This window comes from Grammomys surdaster, unplaced genomic scaffold (genome assembly GCF_004785775.1).
Source record: "Grammomys surdaster isolate TR1022 unplaced genomic scaffold, NIH_TR_1.0 126071, whole genome shotgun sequence".
Classification (NCBI taxonomy): domain Eukaryota; kingdom Metazoa; phylum Chordata; class Mammalia; order Rodentia; family Muridae; genus Grammomys; species Grammomys surdaster.
The window spans coordinates 1,222,258-1,233,509 of record NW_021620880.1 but is presented as its reverse complement, the minus strand read 5'-3'; the positions used below and the strand labels follow the sequence as shown (position 1 = coordinate 1,233,509).

Here is an 11,252-nt window from a genome sequence, read left to right as displayed (position 1 = left end):
TAATTGTGAGGGTTAGGAATAGTGTATTCGGAGTAATGTTACTTGTGCACTTAAATACTTGGCTTCTTATATGTACTTGTTACAAGTTCTTTAAAACAATGTGGTCATTAATCCAGCTCAATCACTTGTGAGCTGAAGTGCAGGCTATGGTAGAGTGCATTCTCTTCCCTCCAGGTAATCTGGTCTTGTTTCTATCACTAAGATCTGCATTCCTGTGTTCACGAGGACAGCCATTCCCCCTCATCCAACTGTTCTGTTTCGGCTTCGTTATAAACACATTGTCCACGGTAAGACGGTGCCCAAACATATAAAAATCGCCCCACAAACATGAATGGTAATCACAGTGTGGGTGAAGCACGAGACAGAGAGAAAAAGGGAGAGAGGGAGAGAGGGAGAGAGGGGGGAGAGGGGGAGAGGTAGAGAGGGAGAGAGGGAGAGAGAGGGAGAGAGAGGGGGAGAGAGAGGGAGAGAGAGAGAGAAGCAAAGACACGTTACTAGGTTTTCAATAACTAATTCTAAAACAAACGCTAAAACTCACTTTTTCTATTCACATTTTGGATAAATCCCCAAATAAGCCACCACAGGTGTTCCCAGGGTCCTGAAAAGTTACAGAACCGGGGGGAGACCAGAGCGAACCCCGACCACAAGAAGGTACTTCCTCCCGGAAGTGACGCCAGCTCAATCCCAGCCTGGCTCTCCCAAACAAAAGGGATCTTGCGGCCCCAGGAGGAGCCGGGATGACTTTGGAGAAGCCCCGCCTTCAGGCGGCGAGGATTGGTTGCAAAGCCGCAAGTCCAAGGCTGTGATTGGTCATGGTATCTGCCGGTCACTGCCGCCGGCGGATGAGGGGGCGGGTCCTGGGAGGCTGGGGATGGGGAGCGGGCAGCGGAGGCGGCGGCGGGTAAGGATCCCGGAGCGCCGAAGCCAGGTATGGAGCGCGGGCTCGGGGCTCTGCGGTGCTGGGGGGCCGGGTCTCCGAGAGAGCCTCCTGGCCCGGAACGTGAGTGGCTTTCAGCAGCAGTCCCTGTCGGGGTAGGGCTGGTTCCCTAGGGGGCGGGGCCGCCGCCTCCAGATCCCGGGATTCCCCGAGGAGGCGTCGCGGCATCCTCCGGGGTCCTCGCGACTGTTCATTGTCTCTCGCCAGCCCCCGCCCCTCATCAGGGGTCTCCTCCTGACCTGTCTCGCTCGACGTTGCCTTGTGACTAGCCCTAGCCTCGGAGTGGGACTGGTGGGTGCAGTCTTCTAGGTTGCAGCCCACACCCCTGTATTGGACCGGCGCGAATCCAGGCATCCCTTCCTACACCTGTCCCTGTTGGCATGCCTGGGTCCAGAACTAGGGTTCTGCATAAGATAAAGAAACAAAAACAGCATTTTCCTTATGAGGGATGGGCGAGGGGGAGAAAAAAGACGAGACCCAGGCAGACACCTCCAACAGCCAAAGCGGCCTCCCCCTCTCTTTAGCCCTTCCCATCCCCCAGCCTCTGATTGCTCCTACAGCCCCCCAGATCCTGTGTTCTCCTACAGCCCCCCAGATCCTGTGTTGAGTGTTGAGAGCTACCCGGCTTAAATCATACATTACCTTCTTCCCATCGCCCTTTGTACCTTCCTCGCCCTTTCTGTTTCTTATGGCAGAAGCCAGCTTTTAGGGGCTTTTTAGGTTTGAGTTGCATTTCAGTTTTGCTTTCTACCCTGTTTCTTCCCTGAGAACTTAATAGGAAAGCATCCGCATATTTCATAGCAAGGTGGGTGTGTTAGCTTTCAGCAGAGTTGGCCCTGTGTGGGTAGGAATGCAGTGTGTATTGTCTGACAGTCAGTGAGCAATATCCTATTTTCAAATGAAATGGTGTCGAGGAGTCAGTAAATGTCTTTGCAGTAGGAACCCCCATCTCCCAATTTGGAGTGGGCTGGTCCGTTGCTCAGGGAGACTGCAGTTAACCTTGAAGGTGTATGGCAGGTTGAAACAAAAGACAGGAAGTATTTGAACAAAATTCAGGTTCAGTTGGCTAGGTTTATAATTAATCTGGTCCTGTGGCCTCTGAGTACTGTCTCACCCCTCCTTCATAGTGGGATTTTACCCTCAAAACAAACGAATATACATGTGATGTATTTGTGTCTAGTGCACCAGCATCAACCAAAATTTAAAGCATTAAAATAAAAGTTAGTTTTCAATTTCAGAGAGAAAGCCAGATAAAGGCCTTGTGAATTCTGTTTTCCGGTCTCAGTAGAGTCCCTGTAAAGATCTACTAAAGTCTTCAGCATTATAGCAGTTGCAAAGTACAAATGACTTTGTCCTGACGTTAATGTCATCAAATCGCCAGTCATCCTCTGTGTCTAGCAGTACCACCTATTAATTTTTCCATTATCTTTAGCATTTTAAGTTTTCATCTCGAGTTCATTTTACTGTTGGTTATTTATAGCCCATAGATGTGAGGTGCAGAGTTGCAGTCACAGAGGGTGATTGTAGTGGCTGTTGTCTGCAGCCTTCCTGAGTAGACTTCCTGAAGGTAATTAGTTCTAAATAGTCAGGTTCCGAGCTTTCAGAGACACTCTAGGGGCTTGCAGATCTGCTCCGTGATTGTTTCCAGATATCTAGTGAAAGGAAGCACATAGAAGAAACTGTGTAAGCAGGGTCTCTGCTGCAAACACAAAGTTTATTGCCCTAGGGGAGAGAGATACATTATCCCAGAAATAGCAGCAGGGTTTTTTTTTTTTTTTTTTAAGTAGAACAGGAAACCCCCAAAAGATGTATAGTTTTACATGAGTGGAGAACAGAAAGGAAATAAACTAAGGTAGGAGACGTCAGGAAACCAAAGTAGTAGTGATTTCCAGGGCCTTGACAAACAGAGGAAAAACAGAATAGCGTCATTGATGTTTTGGCACAATAAACAAGACCTGTTTGATATACCTTTGAGTCTGGAGGGGTTTGTTTTGTTTTGTTTAATCAAGAGTGGAGCGCTGTGTCTCGATGTGTTTCTGAAAACTATGTAGCCCAGGGTGGCTTCCCCCTCCTGTTGGGATTACAGCATGTTCTTCAATGTTCAACTCTGGTGGAATTCTTTCCTGTAACCTTTTCAGTGTCATTTTTGGTCATGTTAGATGAAGAAAAGCATTGTGTGCAGACAGTTTGTTTGTGTCTGTGTGTGTTTAGTGAATTTCATTAAATTATTCTTAGACTGCATAAAGTCTTTGTAGCTTCCACAGTGCCCAGTATGAACACTGAGTGTAGTTTAAAGCTCTCACCTAAGAGTCAAACTAGAGAGATAACAAACTGATCAAGTATGGCACATCTTGTTATTTTAAATGATATGGTTTCTTTGTGTAATTTGATTTTTCTTTATCTGACATGATAGGAAATTGCAGTTTCTGAAGCTGGTAAAATATTGAGTTTCCTATGAGAAAATATCTCTGGTTAGGTACTGTATATTTTTTTTACTGTCATGAATTCTGAGCCAGACTTACAAACATGATCAATTGTAGTCATTTTAAAGATACATATGTACAAGAATCTGACCTAACGGGGATGGAGTGAGGTCTGGAGAACACTCCAGGAACTGCGTTGGCTAATTTTTATGTTAGTTTCTGAGTATTTGGTCTGACCCTAGTGTGCTGGCTAGTTTTATGTCAACTTCACACAAGCTAGAGTCATCTGGGAAAAGGGAAACTCAGTTGAGCAAATGCCCCCACCAGATTGGCCTGTAGGCAAACCTGTAGGGCATGTTCTCGATTGATGATTGTTGTTGAGAGTACCCAGCCCACTCTGGGCAGTGCTCCCCCTAGGCTTGGGGCCTGCGTGCTATAAGAAAGCTGGCTGAGCAGGTCAGTAAGCTGTGTTCCTAATCTTCCATGGAGTCCATCTCATTTTCTCAGTCCAGGTTCCTACCTTGAGTTCCTGCCTCGACTTCCATCAGTGATAGAGTGTGAGCTGAGAGTTTTTTTTTTTTTTTTTTTTTTTTTTTTTTTTTTTTTTGGTTTTTCGAGACAGGGTTTCTCTGTATAGCCCTGGCTGTCCTGGAGCTCACTCTGTAGACCAGGCTGGCCTCGAACTCAGAAATCCGCCTGCCTCTGCCTCCCAAGTGCTGGGATTAAAGGCGTGCGCCACCACTGCCCGGCGAGCTGAGAGTTTTAAGATGAAATAAACCCTTCCTCCCCAAGTTGCTTTGGATCATGGTGTTTTATTTTATCAATAAAATCCTAAACTAAGACAACTGATCTCCTTTAAGGTTTGGGGTGGGTTTTGTTTTGTGCTCTTCTCTTAATCCTGTGCTGGGTGGGGATTGAACTTCAAACCTTCCACCTGAGCTATATCTCCAACTCCATTTTTTTTGTGTGTGCTTTCATTTACCCTTAGTTGTATTAAAAATGCACAGGTGCACCATATCCCTGGTTTGTTACAGATCTGTGCCAAGTCAGAATTACATTGATGGGACTACCAGTTGGTTTTCTTACAAGAATTTGAATTCTCCGCTTTTCTGCAGTGTTTCTTTGAGGCGGCAGTTGGACTGGTGTTTAGTGGTGTGAGGTGAAGAGAGGCTATTTCTAGTTCAACACTCCTCTGTTGTGAGCTAGAAACAGAAGACTTCTGGTTTTAAAGATTGCGTGAACCTACTGTGTGCATGTTTGTATAAGTCTACCGAGCAGGGTACCTCATAGAAAATAGTCATTGAGAGATAGATACTGTTATTGACATTGTTGTTATCCACACTTGGCATGTGAGTTATGGAAGTTGCTGTGCATACCCCTTTCTGCTCTCTGGAGGTGAGGCAAGAGGCTCCTCTTCAAAAGACTACCCTAGTCCAAATGAAAAAGAGAAGAGGAAAGATACTAAAATAGTCTACTTTAGCAAATGTGAAATAGTGTTTGTTAGTTGGTTTTGTTTTAAATTTGTTTGTAAATAGCTATGGTTTGTGCTGGAGAGACACTCAGTGGTTAAGAGCACTTTTTGCTCTTACAGAGGACCCAGCTTCATTCCCAGCACCCACATAACCATCCTTCACTCCAGTTCCAGAGGATCCAACACCTTCTTCTGACATCTACTAGCTACTAACTACTTCTGTCTACTAGCACTTCTGTACACTGTAGGCAAGACACTCATACACAGAATAAAGTAAGATAAATCTGAGTAGCTGAGGTTCCTAAATTGAGGAAAACAGAGTTGTGCCGCTCACAATGTAACACATCTGAGCCAATGATTTTTTTGAGAGCATGTAGTTGTGCATTCAGATATCCTCTGTGTGTGTGTGTGTGTGTGTGTGTAAAACAAAGGCAAGAGATTCAAGTTACCAGTTGTTCCACTCCAAATGCTGCTATCCTGCAACTTTTGTGAATGGCTCTGTGTGTGCTGTGCTTGCTATGTTATCTTCTATAAGGCTTAAGAAATTTTCGATGATAATTTTGATTTAAAGCATTTCTGAAGACTTGCTTTTGAAGACTACTTTCCCTGTTAGTCTAAAAGAAAGGAATAAGTTGAAGAGCAATCAAGAATGGATGGGAAAGAGTAAGGATGGGAGTTGAGAATGGAGGTGGAGGATGGCAAGGGTTTGGGGACTGAAGATGGGACATCACATAGCTTTGAAGAATGCAAAGTCTATCCAGATTCAGTGTATCAAGTGCATTGACACATTCCATCTCAATGTGTCTTTGCTGTTAAAGAAGTTCTGACTGTTATAGCCACAAAGATTATAACCCAGAATTGTTAGTAAATTTAATAGAAACTAGAAAGGAAAATTAGTGAGCACAAAAACTAAGACTCCTGACTCTGAGCCTAGTGAGCATTTAAGTGCGTGGGACATTGTGTTGGAGTCCAGGAGATGGGGGAAGGGGCAGAAAGAGAAATGAGGATATATTGCTCTAACAAGGCGCAAGGGGCTGGGGAATTGGCTCAGTCAGTCAGTGCTTGATTGCATAAGTGTGAAGAACAGAGTTTTGCTCTGCAGCACCCTCACAAACAGCCAGTGCAGCTGCAAGCCTGCAGGCTCAGCGCTGAGGAGCCAGAGAGCAGAGGATCCCTGGGGCATGTGACCAGCTAGCCTTGCCAGCCAGGAAGTTCCAGATCCAGTCAGTGACAGACATCTCAAAAAAATGAGGTGAAGAGTGATTTAGGAGATACCTGCTGCTGGCCTTTGGCCTCCACATGCATGCACATTTGCACACATCCAAGCATCTCACACACACACACACACACACAGAAAAGGAAAAAAAGCGATAGGGGTTGCAGATACTAAGGAAAGGAGGATATAGGAAAATGACGGGGCAGTGGGAGGCGAGTGCAGGCTGTGAGGGATGATGTGCTGTTTTCTTTCTTCCTTTTTCTAAAAAATTGAGACCAGGTCTCACTAAATAGCTGTCCAAGCTTGAACTTATTCTGTAGTCCAGACAAGCCTTGAAATTGAGATCCTCCTGCCTCAGACTCCCAAGTAGCTGAGATCATGGGTCTGTGCTACCAGGCCAGGCTATATAATCTGTTTTTAACTGGCTTCGTATTTAAGGATACAAATCTGGTCCTGTATCTTTACCCTATGTCTTTAGATTGAAGACACCAAAATAATTTTTTCACCAAAATAATTTTTTTAAACAAGATTCCATGTCCTGAGCCCTTGCGCCTCAGCACGCTGGCTGACTCCCACAGGTTCCTCTTGGGGGACTTAGTTCTTCCTCAGCCTGTCTCATATCTCAGTCATCATTTCCCCACTGGAGCCAGTTCCTGTTCTGACATCCCTGTTTCTGTTGACCGCATTGTCGTTCGTCACCGAGTCTCCAGACCTCTGCTGAGTATGAATTATTTCCCCTATTTACCCCCAGATGGAATCAGTCTCCGAATTACTGTAAGTAAATCCCTCCCACTTCCTCCTCCTCTTTCTGCCAGACAGAATAGCTGTCCACAGAGTTCCAAATCTTGTGAAACACTAAGCAGATGTGTAAATGGATAAACTGATAGACTAGAATGGGATAGAGGCCCCTGAGTTCGGAGCTGTGTTCATTTCTATTGCATGTCTAATGTCGGCATTAGCTGTGATATTTTTAACAACCCTAACCAGAGACATACTTTTTTGCCATTCATTTTTGTTGCAAAAGGCACAGCAAAAGGCTGATCCATGCAGAAGAGTGTCCTTTCTGTTCCTAAGGAGTACACAGCTATCATTGGCTTGGACATGTGTTGAATATATCTGTAAAGTGACTTTGGGGGGAACTGGAGATACCATCTCCCCCTCCCCCTCAGATCAGGTCAGCCTACTGGGTTGGGATCAACCAAAAGAAGGAATACATTTATTTTGACTTGTAAATTAGACACATGATTGATAGACAGTTATGCTCCATTGGAAAGAAAATGAACAACAAATAATGTCCTGTCCGTGGAGGTTGACTCAAACGGCTGCTCCTCGGGGATGCAGAGTGAGAGCTGACAGTCACAGTCATAGCTCAGAGTCCACAGCATCCTGCTAGAATATGTCCTGCCGTTTATAGGCGGGATCTAAAGCTCAGGTGTCAGGTGGACCTCCAGCAGCTTTAAACCAGTTCTCTCAGGCTCCAGAGTCCATGCATGCACTTGGCAATACCACAGAGTCTCCCATGAGCATGGTTCCCCCGGGGGCCTGGAGCAGAGGACATTTCTGTTGGTAGTATGCAGCTGGCAACAAATTGTTAAAACTATACTTAAGTTAGAACAGTGTTTCTCAACCTGTGAGTATCAACCCTTTGGGGGTCAAACTACCCTTTCACAGGGGCTACCTTAGACCATCAAAAACCAGAGATATTTATATTACAATTCATAACAGTACCAAAATTACAGTTATGCAGTAGCAACGAAATCATTTTATGGTTGGGGTCACCACAACATGAGGAACTGTATTAAAGGGTCACAGCATTAGAAAGGTTGAGAGCCACTGCCTTAGAGGCTTGTGTGAAGGTTTTTGCAGTTCAGGGAAAAGGCTGTGAGCATAGTTAAGACCAAGATAATCTTGACTATTGTGGTTAGTCCTCCAGACTGGGATTTCGTCTTTTCAGTCCCTATGGAGCCAGTGACTTCATCCAGTGTAGCGTTGAAGGGTTTTTCCATTCAGGCGGCCTCAAGAATGGTGACCCATGAAGCATTTTACTGAAAATAAAATCAACCTACACAACCATTGTTCCCTTGCTCTGGTTTTGTCTCAGAAAACCAGAGTTTTCCGGGACTCAGTGGGCAAGATTGAAAGACAGACGGATGTGTTGGGCTGGAATCTAATTTCATTTAAACTAACTAGCAAGTACTAAATTAGCTCAAACTTCTGATAATCTGTTATTTAAAGATATATGTCATTTCTTAAAATTTCAATGACAAATGTTTTTTAGAAACTACTGCCAGGCAGTGGTGTCACACGCCTCTAATCCCAGCACTTGGGAGGCAGAGGCTGGCGGATTTCTGAGTTCGAGGCCAGCCTGGTCTACAGAGTGAGTTCCAGGACAGCCAGGTCTACACAGAGAAACCCTGTCTCAAAAAAACAAAAAAAAATAAAAAGAAAGAAAGAAAGAAAAAAGAAAAAAAAGAAAGAAACTACCACTAGGGCTAGAACAATGGCTCAGTGGTTAATAGCACTGACTGCTCTACCAGAGGTCCTGAGTTCAATTCCCAGCAACCACATGGTGGCTTACAACCATCTGTAACAGGATCTGATGCCCTCTTATGGGGTGGCTGAAGACAGCTACAGTGTACTCACAGACATAAAATAAATAAATAAATCTTTAAAAAACAATAAAAACTATTACTAATTTTCATTCGCACCTATTCTAGAAGCTAAAACTGTGTGGTTATGTTGGTAAGAGCAGTAAAAGGGTATAGTCAGGTACTCAGGTTGACAGACACGGTTTTCATTTTCAAGCTGGGTCTTATAGTGTAGTCATGGCCTGCCACAGCCTCCTGAGTGCCGGCATTACAGATACGCACCACCATGCTTGATTAACAGAGCTGGTTTTCAGTAGCTTTGTCCTTGTTTGTTTACGGGCATGAGGCTGCTTCCATTGTTCTTCAGTACACAGGTAAAGCTTGCTGACAGCATATGAGAGAGACAGATGAACAGATACATATACAGAACACCCTAAGAACCAAACCAAACCAGAGCTTAGTCTTAGTGTCCGAAACAGCAAGTTAGACTAAACCTGAGATATGAGAGGTGGAGCCAACAGAATGGCTCAGCAGTTAGGGACATTTGCTGACAAGCCTGATGACCTGTGTTTAGTCCTGGGTACCACTTGATCAAAGGAGAGAACCAGCTCTGGCAAGTCATCTTCTGAACTCCATACAAAAGCCATGGCATGTGTGCAGACCTGCACACACATAAAAATAGGTGGGTGGGTGGATGGAAGGAAGGAATACAAATTTTAAGTGGTCAGTGCTAGACCTGGATCTCGCTAACTGCTCATACAACCCTCATCTGTAAAAGAGGCCAAACTAGATTATCTCTGAGGTTGTTGCATCACCTAAGGCTGGCAAAGTGAGATCCGTGAGCAGTAGTTTCCAAGGAAGCCTCTGGAGTCAAATGTACTGAGTTCAAATTCGTTTCTCCCACATACTAACTACAAGACTTTAAACAAGTTGTTCAGCCACTGTGCCTCAGCTTTGCCATTATTAACCGGGATTGTGGTGATCTCTCACCCAAGATGGTGATAACGTATGTCAAGCACTTAGAAATGTCTGGCACATATTCATGTTTAGCTCAACAAATGGTTTATCTTTTTTCATTACTTCTTGTTTGAATTCTTAGAAAGTTATGCTGTAGAATGCTGAAGTGCTGGTGATTAATGTTTTCATTGTTCACAGTAATCAGTTTTATAGTAAGCATAAGCCTTGAGAGTCTGGGGTCCTTGAGTCTGCCTTGCATTGAGTATTGCAGTGTTTCAATGCTGACCTTGAAGAGTTTTAGTGTAACTGCAGATCTGGTCCCTAGGGACACCCTCAGTGCCAGGTAAATACATGTCTTGTTCCCTCAGCACCAACGTTACTTCTCCCTAAGTGCATTATTCAGATTGTCCTTCAGGATAATTCATAGGGTCCTGAAATGCACAATCTCTAAAACGTTTTCCCAAAGCATTCTTTTTATTGGAATGCTGTTTATTGCATGGCTTGGAAAAAGGTAAAGCTGTCTGAGAAAGGGTGCGTGGTGGTAGGTCCTCACACGGTAGGGGAAAGCTCAGATCTAGTTGTTCAGATGTGCTGTAAAGTGGGGCTGGAGAGATGGTTCAGCATTTACGAGCTCAACATGGCAGTACACAATCTGATAGCCTCTTCTTGTGTGCAGACATGCATGCAGACAAAGCCCCTGTGTATATAAAATATATAAATAACACCCCCCCCCCAAAAAAAAAGACTAGATAGCAGGGTCTCGTGACACACTAGCACTTGGAGCAGAGCAGGAAGTGGTCAGTCAGCAGTCCGTGGGTTCTCGCCTTGCGCTTTCCCTAACTGGTCTGTATTCTGATTTTCTCTTATGAGGATACCAGATTTATTGGATTAAGGCTTGTATTGACTAATTTTTTATTAAGATTTTTCATATGTATATTTTGATTGTATCGTTTCCCTTTCCCACCCCACCCCCACCATCACAACTTCTTGTTCATTCTCTCTCAAAAAGCAGGACAAAAATAAACTCAATAAGAAAACAAAAAACAAAAAACAAAACAAAAACAAAAAAAAAAAAAACAAGGGCTGGTGAGATGGCTCAGCAGTTAAGAGCACAGACTGCTCTTCCTAGAAGTCCTGAGTTAAATCCCAGCAACTACATGGTGGCTCACAACCATCTGTAACGAGATCTGATGCCCTCTTATGGGGTGTCTGAAGACAGCAACAGTGTACTTACATATAATAAATAAATAAAAACCTTTGGGCCAGAGCAATCAAGGCCAGAGCAAGTGGAAGAAAGGAAAGGGGAAAAAAGAAAAGGAAAAAAAAACCAACATGGAGTCCATTTTGTATTGGCTAACTTCTGGGCACTGGGCCTACCCTGTGATAAAGCCAGTGGCACTTGATTAGAGAAACCTTATTTTCCTTGTCCCACCCGTATCCATTGCTAATAGCTGAGAAGGTTATGAGAGAGGTCACACTCCTCCACAAGTGACCGCTCACTCCTGTGCCCACCTCCCTTTCTCCGTGCTGGACTCTTGTCCTGTTTGAAGCCATGCAGGTTTGGAGTGTGCTCTCATAGTCTGATAGTTCTTCCGCTCATCATTGCTGCCAGATGACCCTGTTTCCTCGGACTCGCTCACTCACCACCTCTGGCCTCCCC

The 11,252-nt window shown here is 44.5% G+C and overlaps 1 protein-coding gene across 2 annotated transcripts in view; it reads left to right on the top strand.

Moving 5' to 3' along the window:
* Nucleotides 1-873: 873 nt before the first annotated feature.
* Nucleotides 874-11,252, top strand: part of Cttnbp2nl (CTTNBP2 N-terminal like) — a 49,738-nt gene continuing 39,359 nt past the window's right edge. Inside the window, exon 1 of one of the 2 annotated variants that reach the window (XM_028755664.1) lies at nucleotides 874-928. The gene's annotated coding sequence lies outside the window, so the exon portion shown is untranslated. The remainder of the gene's footprint in view (nucleotides 929-11,252) is intronic. The other variant, XM_028755665.1, reaches the window with a different exon arrangement.